The following is a 16382-nucleotide window of genomic DNA, read 5'->3' on the forward strand; positions in this document are numbered from 1 at the left end:
TAAAAAGATTTTATTTATTTATTTGACAGACAGAGATCACAAGTAGGCAGAGAGGCAGGCAGAGAGAGAGAGAGAGGAGGAATCAGGCTCCCTGCTGAGCAGAGAGCCCGATGCGGGGCTCCATCCCAGGACTCTGAGATCATGACCTGAGCCGAAGGCAGCGGCTTAACCCACTGAGACACCCAGGTGCCCCCATTTGTTTGTTTTTTAAGATTTTATTTATTTGACAGAGAGTGAGAGAGGGAACATAAGCAGGAGTGGGAGGGGAGAAGCAGGCTTCCTGCTGAGCAGTGAGCCCGACGTGGGGCTTGATCCCAGGACCCTGGGGTCATGACCTGATCCAAAGGCAGACGCTCAACCCACTGAGTCACCCAGGTGTCCCAAGATTTCACCTATGGATTGCGGTGTTGACTCTTGCCCAAAGTGTCTGGCCCGCCAGGCTGTGCCAAAAATTTCAAACATGCCAAACCCACAATCATATAAGCCAATTCCCTGAGATAAATCACATATATGTAGATCATATATCATATATATAGTGGGTAGATATGATATGTGATTATGTCATATATATACACATATGCTATATGATACATGCATCACATATCTATGTTAATATGTAAAAATGTCCTACTGGTTCTCTTTCTCTAATCGTAGGCAAGCAGAAATGCTACTTCTCTTTCCATTCCTTGACTGTTCCCAGCATTATCTGTCCTCTGTTCCTCTCCATTTCCCAACATCTCATCATGAAGGCACAGAACCTGGAGATGGAAGGGCCCCTAGGGGCTGTGTAATTCACCCTCCTTAGTGTAGAGGAAGATATTCAGATGGAGAAGCCAAGAGATTTGTCCCAGGTCTCAAAGATTATATTGGAAGCATGGGGCTAACATGTTGGGCTGACCTTGCAGGGTTGGCAGAGAGTAAGGCAAGAGAGGCACTTCCCTCGGATGCAAAATTTAAGGAGGTGCCCCAAAAGTCAGTAATCAAGATCAAATATATTTCTTAAAAATTATATAACTAATTTATTTATTTATTTGACAGACAGAGACACAAGTAGGCAGAGAGGCAGGCAGAGAGAGAGGAGGAAGCAGGGTCCCCACCCAGCAGAGGGCCCTATGTGGGGCTTGATCCCGGGACCCTGGGATCATGACCTGAGCTGAAGGCAGACGCTTTAACCCACTGAGCCACTCAGGTGCCCCAAGATGGAATATATTTTGATACAATATTTATTTTATGTATTTTTATGCAATTTTAATGCAATATTTTAAAAAATCGAAGTTAATGAAAAAAATCTGTGATGTACAAAGTATCACATTTTTTAAAGCTTTTTTTTTTTTAAGATTTCATTTATTCATTCATGAGAGACACAGAGAGAGAGGAAGCAGGCTCCCCATGAGCAGGAAGCCCGATTCGGGGCTCGATCCCAGGACCCGGGTATCATGACCTGAGCTGAAGGCAGATGCCCAAACATTTGAGCCACCCAGGCACCCTTTTTAAAAGCTTTTTTAAAATATTTTATTTATATGAGAGAGAGCATGCTCACAAGCAAGGGGGAAAGGGAGAGGGAGAAGCAGACTCCCTGCTGAGCAGGGAACCTGACACAGGATTTAATCTCAGGACCCAGGTGTCCTGAGATCATAACCTGAGGTGAAAGGCAGACCCTTAACTGACTGAATCACCCAAGCACCATCACATTTTTAAAAAAGTAAACTCCATGCCCAATGTGGGGCTTGAACTCATAACCCTTAGATTAAGAGTCATATGCTCTACCAACTAAGCCAGTCAGGTGCCCCACAAACTATCATATTTGTAAATCAAGAAGAATCATTATTGGGGTGCCTGGGTGGCTCAGTGGGTTACGACCTCTGCCTTCGGCTCAGGTCATGATCCCAGGGTCCTGGGATCGAGCCCCTCATCGGACTCTCTACTCAGCAGGAGCCTGTTTCCTCCTCTCTCTGCCTGCCTCTCTGCCTACTTGTGATCTCTGTCTGTCAAATAAATAAATAAAATCTTTAAAAAAAATAAAAAAAGAAGGGTCATTATCGTTGGGTTTTCCTTTTGCTGTAGGCCCTGGCGCAGTTGGCACTTTATGGTTGCCCATGTCTGGTGGCGTCTCTGTATTAGACCAGGCTTTACATGCTACCCATAGTGTTCGTCATAACTGTGCATGTGGTTTCCTCTGCCCGTCAAAACCTCTCATAGGTGGCCGCTGCCCTGGTGTGTCCAGGACTGAGCAGTTTCCCAGAACTCAGAACATTTAGTGGGATACATTGACATAGTCACAGCAAACCATTGTGGTTGGTTGTCCTGTCGGAGTAGGAAGCAGGGACCTGATCGTATACACTTTTGTGCCCCTGAGCCATTGGGTTGCACCGAGTGGTATCGATCCAATTTGCCCTTTCTGGCAGCGTACTTGGCGGGCACTCAGTACGTCGCTAATCAATTGCTTATCTGAGGCACAGAAAGGCTGACAGTGACTGAGCCAGGACCCACTGGCAAATCCGTGGTGCTCCAGCCCCAAGCCTCTTGGCCTCCCCAGTGTCCTGCCTGCTGCTGCTCACCCATAACCATCCTCCCAAGATTCCGGGAATATAAATCCAGTGGAGGCTTTTTTGCCTAAAATCTGCCCAGGAAGCTGCACTCCCCTCTCCCCTCCATTTTTTTACAAGCAAATACTCTGCCTTTTGAAACTTTCTGTGCCTTAGACAAAGATAGGCATTTGGCTTCAAGGATCATTATATTGTGCCTTCAGCTAAGGACAGACATAGGAACATTCTAGGTAGGCCACTCAACAAGGTTAGCTCTGTCACCTGGAGCAAGACCCCTGATGGCTTTGGCTCTGAGTGTCTTCAGTGACCAAATGAAAGGCTTGGACTCACTGTTCTGGGACATAGCAGGGTGCGTCTGTGACCATCAGTATCGCCATCTGTGAAGTCAGCACCATATATTTAAGGTATTTGTGAGGATTCAATAAGGTAATATATAGAAACCACCTTGCATGATCCCTTATGGGAGGACATTTATTTGTTTTCCTTCTTTCTCATTCTCCTCTGAATCTAAAACACAGTAATTTTATGATTCCACTTTTATAGTTGGTAGGAAAGATATTTCACTCATTTATTCATTTATTCCAAAATGTCTAATTGTTCACCTACTATGTGCCAAGCATAATCCTAGGTATTAGGTGCTAAGGCTATGGTGGTGAGCAAGGACCCAGTTAAAAAAATCAGACATTATCTAAACATCCCCTGCAATGCAAGAAAAGACCTACCCCCCAAACCTACAAAAACCCAGTAATAAAGTACACCCACACATCAGAAATCATCCCTATGGACTGTTTCAAATGGGTTCTGAGTAGACGCTGTTTAGCAGGTGGTCACTGTTCTCCCGAGTGGCTGCTATTCTTGTGTTTCAAACACCTGCTGCTGTTTGCAGGATGCTAACATTTACTTTGGTCTTTATGTCAATGCCATTTGCAGAAGGAGCCAGCTGTGGGCCTTTTCTCTTTCAATATTGCCACTGAACTGGGCTTTGTCCATAGGAAAATAAACAGCACTTGTGTAGATAAGGCTACCGCAACCTTCAAGACTGATTGGAGCAGAGACCTTCCGCTTAAGAGGAAGAGTAGGCTTCATCTCACTGGCAGTGAGAAATGTCCTTCATGGCTTAGTCATCTGGCTTGATTTTACTTTACCTAGCATTGGTTTTGTCTTTCTCCCCTCTTTTGGAGCCTTTTTTGGGTAATTCTCTCTTCTTGTGGGGTTTTACCAGACAGTTGCGAACTGATGAATCATAGATAGTAAAGGTTAGATGGAAAACGGATTAGTGGTTGCCAAGTGCTAGCGGTCGGAAGAACTGGAGAGTGAGTATGGGATGGCGACAGGGTCTTCTCTCGGGCCAGTGATGTAAAGGCTCTGGAACTAGACAGGGGCGGGGGCTTCACAACATTGTGAATGTACTAACTGCCGCAGAATTGTGTACTTAAGGCTATGTGAATTTCAGCAAAATAAAAATCAAACAAAACATTATGTTAAGTGAAAGGAGCCAGATCCAAACAAGTATAAGCTGTATGAATCTGTTTATATGAACTTCAAGAACAGGCTAAACTAATCTATGGTGATAGAAAGCAGAAAAATGGTTGCCATGGGGCTGGGGAGGAAAGAAGCCCAAGCGAACTTACTGGGGTGATGAAAATATGCTCTATTTTGTTTTGGACAGTGGTTACAGAGTATATATGCTTGTTGCAAAGTGTCAAATTGTATGTTAAGATATGTGTACTTTTTTTTTTTAAAAGATTTTATTTGACAGAGATCACAAGTAGGCAGAGAGGCAAGTGGTGGGGGGAAGCAGGCTCCCTGCTGAGCAGAGAGCCCGATGCGGGGCTTAATCCCAGGACCCTGAGATCATGACCTGAGCCGAAGGCAGAGGCTTTAACCCACTGAGCCACCCAGGTGCCCTCTATGCACTTTTTAAAAGACTTTATTTGTGCAGAGAGAGAGAGAGCGCAGGAGAGGGGGCAGGGGCAGAAGAAGAGGGAGAGAGAATCTTAAGCAGTTTCCTCACTGAGCACAGACCCTGACACAGCCCTTGATCTCATGACTCTGAGATCATAACCTGAGCTGAAATCAAGAGTCAGATGCTTAATGGACTGAGCCACCCCAGTGCCCCAAGATCTATGCATTTTATTGATGTTGATTCTACCTCATTTAAAAAATAAAAATGAGGGACACCTGGGTGGCTCACTCGGTTAAGTGTTTGCATTTGGCTCAGGTCATGACCTCAGGGTCCTGGGATCGATTCCCAAATCAAGCTCCTTGCTCAGCTGGGAGTCTGCCTCTCTCTGCCTGCTGTCCCCTCTGCATGCACTCTCTGGCAAATAAATATTTTTTTTTAAAAAAGAAAATAAATTTTTAAGTTGAAAAGAAAAGTAGGGGTGCCTGGGTGGCTCAGTGGGTTAAGCCGCTGCCTTCGGCTCAGGTCATGATCTCAGGGTCCTGGGATCGAGTCCCACATCGGGCTCTCTGCTCAGCAGGGAGTCTGCTTCCCTCTCTCTCTCTCTGCCTGCCTCTCCATCTACTTGTGATTTCTCTCTGTCAATAAATAAATAAAATCTTAAAAAAAAAAAAGAAAAGAAAAGAAAAGGAAAGGTGAATATGCTAGGAAGGAAAAAAAAAGGCAAAGGATCTGACAGTATCTGATTCAAGTTTCCCGGGGGCCATTTCATCCATTTTTAAATGTATTACACCGAAGAACTACCTTCTGTTACTTTGTTGTTTGTTTTATGAATACAGTTTTTGGAGGCGAGGAGGTTGCGCTTTTACTCATGGGCTTCTGGCTTTTGTACATTTTATTCCTGATAACTTCATGTACTTTGGGCTGAAGGATCCTGGTCTCAGGCCATGACCAGGTGTTGTCCTGCCTTGGTTCGGCGGTCACGTGCTCTCGCCCCTACCTGGTTTGACTCTTGCCTCATCTCTCTGCTTGGCCTCTTGGTAGTTGTGTGACTTGGGACAAGTTGCTTAACCTCTCTCAAGGCAAGGCTTCCTCCTGGGGGAAAAGCAGGGATGCTGTCTCCCTCGCAGTGCTGTTGTGAGGGCGGGCTAAGCCAGTGCCCAGGGCCTGGCACAGAAAAGGGCAGAGACAGCATGGCTGGGTGAGTGGGATTGCCACATAAAATGGAGCTTGTCTGGTTACCATAAACAACAAGCAATTTTTAGTAAACAATGGTTATGAATTGACTGTTGGTCCCCCACGCACCCCCCAAATTCATATGTTGGAGCCCAAACCCTCAGTACGGCTGTATTTGGAGGAAGTAATTAAGGTGACATGAAGCCTACGATGAGGCCTTGATCCAACAGAATTACTGTCTTCATGAGAAGAGATACCAGAGAACACTCACTTGTTCCCTCTGGGCCCCCATCCCTGCACAAAGAGGTCATAGGGACAAACAATGAGAAAGTAGCTACATGTAATCCGGGAAAGCCCTCATCAGAAACTGAATTGGCTAGAACCTTGATCTTGGACTTGCCAGCCTCCAAACCTTTGAGACCCAGCCAGACCCACTAACTGAGTGTTAGGATGGAATAAAGGACTTCTTCAAACATTCGAGGACTCAAAAAAATGTATCTTGAGGGTGCCTGGGTGGCTCAGTCAGTTAAACAGCTGCCTTTGGCTTGGGTCATGATCTCGGGGTCCTGGGATCAAGCCCCACATCGGGCTCCCTGCTCGGCGGGAAGCCTGCTTCTTCCTCTCCCACTCCCCCTGCCTGTGTTCCTTCTCACTGTGTCTCTCTTTGACAATAAATAAATAAAAATAAATAAATAGACAAATAACCCAACTAAAAGTAGGTAAAGGATCTGAGTATTGTTTCTCCAAAGAAGACATACAGATGGCCAAAAAGCACATGAAAGGATGCTCAACAGACTTTTAGGGAAATACAAGTCAAAAGCACAATGAGATACTACTTCACACCCACTAGGCTATAATATAAAAGACATAATAACAAGTGCTGATGAGGATAGGAATTGGAACCAACCCTCACAACATGGCTAATAGGGGCAGTGTTTAAGGTGATGCAGCTGCTTCGGAAAACAGCCTGCCAGTTTCTCAAAACAAGAAACACAGAGTTATCATATGACCAAGCAATTCCACTCCTAGGTATATATACCCAAGAGAAACGAAAATATGTCAAATTTTCTTTCTTTCTTTTTTAAGATTCTATTCTATTTAAAATTTTTATTTATTTATTGGACAGACAGACAGAGAGAGAGAGAGAGCATAAAGCAGGGCAGTGGCAGGCAGAGGGAGAGGAAGAAGCAGGCTCCCGGCTGAGCAAGGAGGCTGATGTAGGACTCAATCCCAGGACACTTGGATCATGACTTGAACTGAAGGCAGATGCTTAACTGACTGAGCCACCCAGGTTCCCCTAAAGATTCTGTTTTATTTTATATTTTAAAATAAGATTTAATTATTTAGAAAGAGCAGTGGGGACGGACAGAGGCAAAGGGAGGGGGAGAGTCTTAAGCAAACTCTAAACAGAGTGCAGAGCCTGACTTGGGCCTCGATCCCAGGATCAGGACCTGAGCTGGACCAAAAGTCAGATGCTCAACCAACTAAGCCACCCAGGCACCCCTAAAGGGTTTTAAGTAATTTCTACAGCAAATGCACAACCCACAACCCCAAGATCCAAAGTGCAGGCTCCACCCAGTGAGCCAGCAAGGGACCCCGCACACACATTTTCATAGCAGCATTATTGTAATAACCAAAAAGTAGAGACAACCTAATGTCCATCAAATGATGAATGGATGAATAAAATGTAGCATATCCATACAATGGAATATTATTTGGCCATAAAAAGAATTGAAGGGGCACCTGGGTGGCTCAGTGGGTTAAAGCCTCTGCCTTCGCCTTGGGTCATGATCCCAGGGTTCTGGGATAGAGCCCCACATTGGGTTCTCTGCTCCGCGAAAAGCCTGCTTCCTCCTCTCTCTCCCTGCATGCCTCTCTGCCTACTGGTGACCTCTGTCTGTCAAATAAATAAATAAAATCTAAAAAAAAAAAAAAAATGAAAACAGGGATTCGGGATATTTGGACACGCATGTTCACAGCAGCATTATTCATAAATAGCCAAAAGGTGGAAGCAAGCCGAGTGTCCACCAAAGGAAGAATGGATAAACAAAATGTGTCATATACATACAATGGAATATCGTTCAGCCTTTAAAGGGAAAGAAATTCTGATACATCAAGAACGAACCTTGAGCACATTGTGCTAACTAAGTCTGTCACAAGCCAGAATATGATTCCTCTGATGGGAAATACCTAGAGTAGCCAAGGTCACAGAGGCAGAAAATAGAATGATGATTGCCGGGGCCTGAGGGGAGGGAGAATAGGGAGCTGTTTGATGAATACAGAGTTTCAGTTTTACAAGATAAGAGTTCTAGAGATGGATGGTGGTGATGGTCACACCGTGATGTGAGTGTACTTAGCATTACTAAACTGTACACTTAAAAAGTGGTTAAGAAAGGGTCGCCTGGATGGCTCAGTGGGCTAAGCCTCTGCCTCTGCCTCTGCTCAGGTCATATTCTCAGGGACCTGGGATCGAGCCTCATGTCCGGCTCTCTGCTCAGCAGGGAGCGTGCTTCCCCCCTCCCCCTCTCTCTGCTTGCCTCTCTGCCTACTTGTGATCTCTCTCTGTCAAATAAATAAATAAAATTGTTAGAAAAATGGTTAAGAGGGTGAATTTTTTCTTACAGCTATTTCATGATGATTACAGATGAATGAATGTAGTACTGATACATGCTGCAGCACAAATGTCTCTTGAACACTTTATGCTGAGTGAAGGAAGCTAGTCACAAAGGGCCACAGTCTATGATTCAATTTTTATGAAATGTCCATAACAAGCAGGTTTCTAGACACAAAAGTGGTTGCCAGGGGCTGGAATGGTGATATGGTAGGAGGGGTCAGGAGGGTAATTTTATATGTCAAGCCAGTTAATTGTATAGAATGTGATTATATCTAAATTAAGCTGTTAATAATATATGTTGGATATGTTTAAAAAAGTGAAGGCCGGAAGTGCTTCATGAGAATAAGGAAGTATTCCAAGAAAGGAAGGCATGGGATCCAGGAAACAGGGGCTCCCACATAGGATGCAACTGGTTTAAAAGGAACCTGAGGAGAAAGGTGGTGTCAGGCCAAGAGAGCAAACCGTCTGCTTTGGGGCAGGAGGGCTCTGGATAGGAAGTTTTAAAAAAAAGATCTATTAAGTGTTTGGTAAAAAAAAAAAATAATAAATCAACACACAAACACAATAGAAAAACAGAAAAGTAAGGCAATGAAAAAACAAGGCAGTTATTAATTACAGGAAAAACAAAAAGGTATAAAAGATAAAGTTTAATTATCGTATACTATGCATCTCAGCTGTGAATAATGACATCATTGTAATAATGCACACCATTAATAAAAATGGGGACATAAAATAGATTGAGAGAAAGAGGGAAAGTGGAAGTGGTTATGAAAAGAGAATTAATTCCTCATATGGAAGTCAGTTAATGAAGTCAAAGATTGATAATTGAGATAGAGCAATGTAACGCTGGCTCAGTCGGTGGAGCACGAGATGCTTGATCTCAAGTTTGTGAATTTAAGCCTCACATGGGGTAGAGATTATTTAAAGATAAAATCTTAAAAAAAAAAAAAAGAAAGAAAGAAAAATGAAGATGACAAAACAGGAAGTCATAGCAAAGAACTTTCCTCTGAGGAGTAAGATTGGGGAAGGGGAGGGGGAGGATAGGCAGCCTGGATTTTGTTGTAATCCTTTTAATGATTTTATCTATCCATTTATTTTAGAAAGAGAGCCAGTGCGCGTGCATGTGTGCATGCGGCAGGGAGAGGAGGGGCAGAAGGAGAGGGAGAGAGAATCCCCGGCAGACTCCAGGCTGAGTGAGGAACCCGATGTGGAGCTCAGCTCAGGGGTCAGTCTCATAACCCTGAGCTCATTAGCTGAACTGAAATCAAGATTCGGTTGCCCAATAGACTGAGCCACCGCGGTGCCCCTGTTGTAAGCCATTTAAATCTGCCTTGCCTGAAAACAAAACAAGCTTTATGCACGTTTTTCAATATATTTGAACCAATCTCTACACCAACGTGGGGCTCGAACTCACAACCCCAAAATCAAGAGTCGTGTGCTCTAGGGAGCCAGCCAGGTGCCCCTTAAATATATTTAAAAAAATGGAAACCTCGAACCTGTTGAACTCTTTGGCATGCCCATTTCCTATTCAGAAAACATGGGGTTAATTTTAGAGCTCAGAGCACCTAGAGGGAGGAGACAAATGAGACAACTGGAAGACAGTTGTCCTAGTAGAGGACGTTCTCCTCCATCTTCCCAGCTGTGTCTAGTGCCTGGGTCCTCCTTCAGGAACCAGGACACTGAGCCTCTTTTCCTGCCGCCTTTCACCATCTGAGGTTATGGATTCCAGTGGCAATCCCCAGAACGCTCTTGCCCTCCAGTTCCTGTATTTCTGGGAATCTTTACAGCACTGCTCTCCAAACTTGTTGGCCCATCTTGCTTGCTCTCAGGTGCCCAGCCTTGGCTTCCCATCAGATTCTTACCCAACTCCTACTTTCCTGAACTTGACACTTGGGACTTTCCCTGGTTTTCTCACTCAAGCTCAGGCTCTAATTCCTCTGACACTCCTCCCCTCCTCCACAGCTGCAGGCCACTCCACCCTCAGCCCAGCCCTTGGAGCCCTGGTCTGGGCAGAACCCAGGATCTACCTACACAACCAAGAGGAAACGTCACGCTGAGGGAATTGTCGCACCTGTCCGTAGTCTCAGGCTTCTCGCAGGTGACTTGGGAGAAAAGATTCTTACTATGAAGATTCAAGATGTCTAGCAGTAAGAACTGTGTTGGGCACAGGGTAGGTTTAAGGAGATTACTAGGTAAAGAAACACTGAAGTAGAATTTCGAGTAATGCCAGGAAACAGCAGCGGATAGGTGGCTTGGTGTGGGTGAGGGAAGCCACTTGGAGCGAGTGAAGATTTCTGGAAGCAAACAGCAAGCAGAAACTTTTAGATGTCAACAGTTCTGAAAGAAAAAAACACTACACAATAAAACATGGCTGTGTCTTAACTGGATGGTCTTCTACACCCATCCTTGGGGACCTGACACTTTTGACCACAGCCAGAGACCTGGACACTCTCCATCTTTAAGTAAGAAAGAAAAGACCATATTTACCCAGGATTCCTCCTCTGTCTTGCTCTCCCTTCCAATTCAGAACATCCCCAATCCTCTGTGGCAGGTCTGAGCTTTCTTGTGAACCCCTCAGTTGTGCCTTGACCTTCAATGGGCTATACGAACTTTTGCTTTACTTTCTCTAGAACCGACTTCCTATATTTTGTGTCCTCCTCATGGTCTCATCATTTAAGAACTGATGTCACTGTTTCCCTGGGGAAATTCCTACCCACTCGGAGCTTCCTTGGTTTCACGACTCTTTTATCAACATCTTTTCATTTCACTAACTATTTCACCAAAAAGAGCTTCTAAGTATAACATGGATGACTGTATTTAACTTTTGCAGGCACTTTAGCTTGTTTATTTCCAGAAACACTGCTCGGAGGGCTGGGGATCTTTACACCACGTTAAAATATTTGACTTGGATCTGTTTTTCATGGGAAGCTGGTACTTTACTGATTCCAGACTTTCAGAATTCACAGTTGGGTAAGACTTTTTTTTTTTTTTTTAAGGTGGTGGCAGGGAAGGGTCCCCACGATAGGAACAATTGTCCGTTACCACCCAAAAAGAGTAGGAAGGACACATTCTCAGAATGTAGAATGGCCTTTCAATTTTGTACATTTATCTTTTTTAAAAATGCTACATTGTGCTTACTTTTCTCATTTCTCTGCTCTTCCGGTGTGGTTTGGCCACTAGGAGCAAACCAGCGAAGGCGGGTGGAGACGGCACCGCAAAGAGCTGCAGGGCCATCTAGTGGCCAGATGTCCACACTGCAGTGCGAGTGACGCTGTTCCTGCCAATCCTGCCCCCAAATGGAGAACTCACACCTAAGAGTTTTTGGCGTTAAGGATCAACCCTTGTTACTTTGTGGCATTTTTGAAATTCGTTTTATAAATGTTCCTACAGCCTTTGACTTCAAAGGATTGCCTTGCCTTAAATGCGAAGACTGAGCTTCCAGCCATTGAATGGTGATTCTGAGCGGTGTTTCCTGGTTCAGACAGGCCTGGGTTAGAATTTGCTGTCTGGGTGACTTTAGGCAAGTTATTTAAACTCTCTGACCTTCAGTTTCCTCTTGTACAATGGATATAGTAATAGTGGGCAGGCTTGTTCTGAAGATAAAGGGAAGCATGCATGTCATGTATTTTTGGCTGTTCCTAACATGTAAATATTGCTATTGGTTTATTCAACACTTATGGAAAGACGGTGTAGCCCACGAAAAGGGACAGAAATTCACCCACCCAAATAGGCCAAGGTAAAAGACTTCATACGAGATTCCTGAGCAGTATCCCAAAAATCCTTCATTTCTTCTCAATAATGTTTTATAGGTTTGTTGGTGGTTTTTGTATAAAGATCATGCACATCTTTTTTTTTTTTTTTTTTTAAGATTTTATTTATTTGTCAGAGAGAGTGAGCACAGGCAGACAGAGTGGCAGGCAGAGGCAGAGGGAGAAGCAGGCTCCCTGCTGAGCTGGCATATGGGACTTGATCCCAGGATGCTGGGATTATGACCTGAGCCGAAGGCAGGCGCTTAACCAATTGAGCCACCCAGGTGTCCCACAGCTTTTTTTTTTTTTTTTTTTTTTAAGATTTTGTATTTAAGTAATCTCTATCCCCACTGTGAGGCTCGAACTCACAACCCTGAGATCAAGAGTCACATGCTCCACCAGTGAGTCAGCCAAGTGCCCCCAAACACACATCTTTTTATATTGATTTCCAGATATTTTAATTTTTTTAAAAGATTTTATTTATTTATCAGAGAGGGGGCAGGGAGAGCAAGCACAGGCAGACAGAATGGCAGGCAGAGGCAGAGGGAGAAGCAGGCTCCCTGCCGAACAAGGAGCCCGATGTGGGACTCGATCCCAGGACCCTGGGATCATGACCTGAGCCAAAGGCAGCTGCTTAACCAACTGAGCCACCCAGGCGTCCCACCAGATATTTTAATTTTTTTTTTTTTAATAGAGAAGTCTTTTTTTTTTTTTTTAAGATTTTATTTATTTATTTGACAGAGAGAAATCACAAGTAGATGGAGAGGCAGGCAGAGAGAGAGAGAGGGCAGCAGGCTCTCTGCTGAGCAGAGAGCCCGATGCGGGACTCGATCCCAGGACTCTGAGATCACGACCTGAGCCGAAGGCAGCGGCTTAACCCACTGAGCCACCCAGGCGCCCTTGATATTTTAATTTTTGATGCCATCTTATAAGCACCTTTTTACATTTCATTTTATAACTGGTGCTATGTGTAGAAGTCTGTTTTTTGTATTGACCTGTGTCTAGCAAACTTGCTAAAGTAACTTATTTATTCTGATACTTTATTTTTAGATTCATTTGGGCTTTCTCTGTGCACAATCATGTCACTGTTGAATAATGGCAGTTTTACTTCTTTCTGTCCAAGCTTTTTGTAATGATTGCCCTCTTGTATGGCCTAAGGCCTTTAGGACATTGGTGAACGTCTGTGATGCAAGCGGGCATCTCTGTCCTGTGCCCTATCTCAGAAAGGAACCTTTCAAACTTAACATTAGCTCTGTTTGCTAAGGGTTCTTAGTGGATCATATTTAATAAGATCTCTGCTTTCTGGACCTTTCAAAACAATGATTTCTATAGCTAATACTGGAGGTAATATATTTCCAACTCTGAACAGTGATTATCACGGGCTCCCTGGCTGGCTCAATCAGATCATGTGACTCTTGATCTCTGGATTGTAAGTTCAAATCCCACTTTGGGTATAGAGATTACTTAAAAAAAAAAAAAAAAAATCTCAGGGGCGCTTGAGTACCTCATTCAGTTAAGCGTCTGACTCTTGATTTCAGCTCAGGTCATGATCTCAGGGTTTTGAGATCGAGCCCTGCATGGGACTCTGTGCTGGGTGTGGAGCCTGCTTAGGATTCTCTCACCCCCTTGGCCCCCTCAACCCCTCTCTTCCTCTTAAAATAAATAAATAAATGAAATCTTAAAGGAAAACAGGGGTTATATCAGGATAGGAGTGTGGGGAGGGGTTTATGACATTACAGGCAAGTTTTACTTTCTAAGAAATGAATTACTTTAGCATCTGGATCATTTACAATGAACACAGATTTTTCTTGTCATCAGCAAAAAGAAAACCAAAGGACAATTCAATGAATCCAGTAAAAGGTAACCAGCATCACATAGTAAAATAGATGAATCCCAGATATGGCTTTGTGTCCAAGTACATCTTTTTCACTAATTTTTTTTCTCATGGTCACGTCCCCAGTCCCTGCTGAGACTGTGTCTCCCCAATTCACACTGAATGGCAGCGTATACTGAGAGCTGGTCTCTGAGGTTGATGGTCTTGGGGGCCCTGCCCGCCTGCGGAGGCGGGAGCACCTACTTTCCAGCTGCCCTGGGTGTTGGCTGCTAAAAGCTCACGACTCCATCCATCTTTAGAGGATTCTCTTAGCGAATGGGAGCTGCCCTGCCAGGAGATGCCTGGGAGGTGACACACAAAGCCAGCTCGGGCGGGAGGCCAATGAATGACTAATAGGGTGGGGTCCAAAGCCCGGCTCCCCGGCCTCAGGGCAGGACAAACCCCGCAGCGTAACGAATCCCCAGAGCTCCCCCGCGGGGTCGGGCTGCGGCGGGACCTCTCCGGAAAGCTCCTGTCTGCTTGGCTCCTTCCCCCCGGCTCTGTCCAGCTTCCCTTGCTTCTCCACAGGCTTCTCCCTGGGGCCCTTCCTCCCCCAACCCCTTGCAGGCGAGTCCCCACCTGCCTCAGTCTCTGCTTCTGGGGAGCCCAAATTCAAGTCCCCAAGAGTGGGCTCGTCTTGTCCAGAGCCCACGGCGATTGGGGGAGGGGACGCAGAGCGCTGGGAAGGAACGCGGCCTCTGAGGCTGTCTCACTTCAAAGCCGGGATCCGGAGCTACGACTGTGTGCCACTCTTCACGCAGCCTGGAAAGTTTCTGCAGTTTTAAATTGCAACTTTTCGGGCGCCTGGGTGGCTCAGTGGGTTAAGCCCCTGCCTTCTGCTCAGGTCATGGTCCCGGGGTCCTGGGATGAGTTCCGCATCAGGCTCTCAGGGAGCCTGTTTCCTCCTCTCTCTGCCTGCCTCTCTGCCTACTTGTGGTCTCCCTCTGTGAAATAAATAAATAAATAATCTTAAAAAAAAAAAATAATAAATTGCAACTTTTCTAAAAGCCAGAAGGGGGTGTGTATGTGGGTTTGGGGCGGGGCATGCTACTCCTGATCTCAGGGTTGTGAGTTTGAGTCCCACAACGGGTGTGGGGATGACTTAAAAATAAATAAATAAGCATCCAAACAAACAAACAAATGCATGCCACAAGAGTTGTCTTCCCTCATCGACACAGCTTCTAAGAGGCTGCAAGGCCCATACTGAGCATCCAGGCGGGCAGCGGCCCTCACAGCCTTGAGTCTAAACCGCTCGCTTTGACTCAGCGCAGACCAGCAGCAGGTCAATGGTGAAGGGGTGGCAGCCGATTATTCATATGGAAAAAAGAATTGGTTCCCTAGGTCACACCAGATGATAAATGAATGTCAGATGTATCAAAGCTGTCTAAATGGGGAAAAAAATGAGGGACGCCTGGGTGGCTCAGTCAGTGAGGTGTCCGACTCTTGGTTTCAGCTCTGGTCCTCATCTTGGGGTCGTTTGATCTGCCCTGGTGTAGCGAATTCTCGCTTGACAAGGGGTCCGCTTGAGAGTCTCTGATTCTCTCCCTCTCACTCCCTCTGCCCCTCCCGCCTTTCTTACTGGCGGACTTTCTAAAATAAGTAAATCTTAGGGGCGACTGGGTGGCTCAGTGGGTTAAAGCCTCTGCCTTCAGGGCTGGGGTCATGATCCCAGTGTCCTGGGATCGAGTCCCACATCGGGCTCTCTGCTCAGCAGGGAGCCTGCTTCCCTCTCTCTCTCTCTGCCTGCCTCTCCATCTACTTGTGATTTCTCTCTGTCAAATAAATAAAATCTTAAAAAAAAAAAAAAAAAAAACAAACCTCCAAGCCTTTGAGGAAAAAAAATTTAATGCGATTGTATCAAAATTAAAAGTATCTGTTTGACAGATGGCACCATAAAATGAAAAGCGAAAGGCTTGATGGTATCAGATGGGGGATTCCAACTTACTACATATGTGATTCTCACTAACAGGCCTTCTGCCTGGAGGGCTGGCTCACCCGTGAGGCCATTTGCCACCCTTACCTTCATCCCTGTGGTGTGGCCACCCAAAATGCGCAAGACCGTGAGCTAGGCCAGACCCCCAAAGGCTGGGCCAGGTAGGAGAACTGGTGAGGCAGCTGGCTTGGACCCCATTGAAATCATTTTCCCTTTGCTTTTCTGCAGAACCTGCCAAAGAGCTGTCTTAAAGGAATATCTGACATGGAAGGTACCCTTGGCCCCGGTGTGCAGAAAGAAGTACACCTGAAGTCCCGTGTCCTCAGGTTTCCTAGGGGAGTGAGGAATGGGCCCCAGTGGAGGGGTCTTTTTCGCTGAGGGGCCAATTTTTCTTTTTATTCTGGAAGAGGGAGTATGTCAACGCCTGTCTGACTTATAAATTCAAAACTCCTTGCTGTGCCACAGTTCCCTGTCACTTCTGTCTTTTTGTTTGTTTGTTTTTGACAGACACATGGAGAGAGGGAACACAAGCAGGGGGAGTGGGAGAGGGAGAAGCAAACAGGCTTCCCACCAAGCGGGGAGCCCAAT

The sequence above is a fragment of the Mustela putorius genome, unplaced genomic scaffold, assembly GCF_011764305.1.
Source record: "Mustela putorius furo isolate JIRA1106 unplaced genomic scaffold, ASM1176430v1.1 tig00000578_pilon_pilon_pilon, whole genome shotgun sequence".
Classification (NCBI taxonomy): domain Eukaryota; kingdom Metazoa; phylum Chordata; class Mammalia; order Carnivora; family Mustelidae; genus Mustela; species Mustela putorius.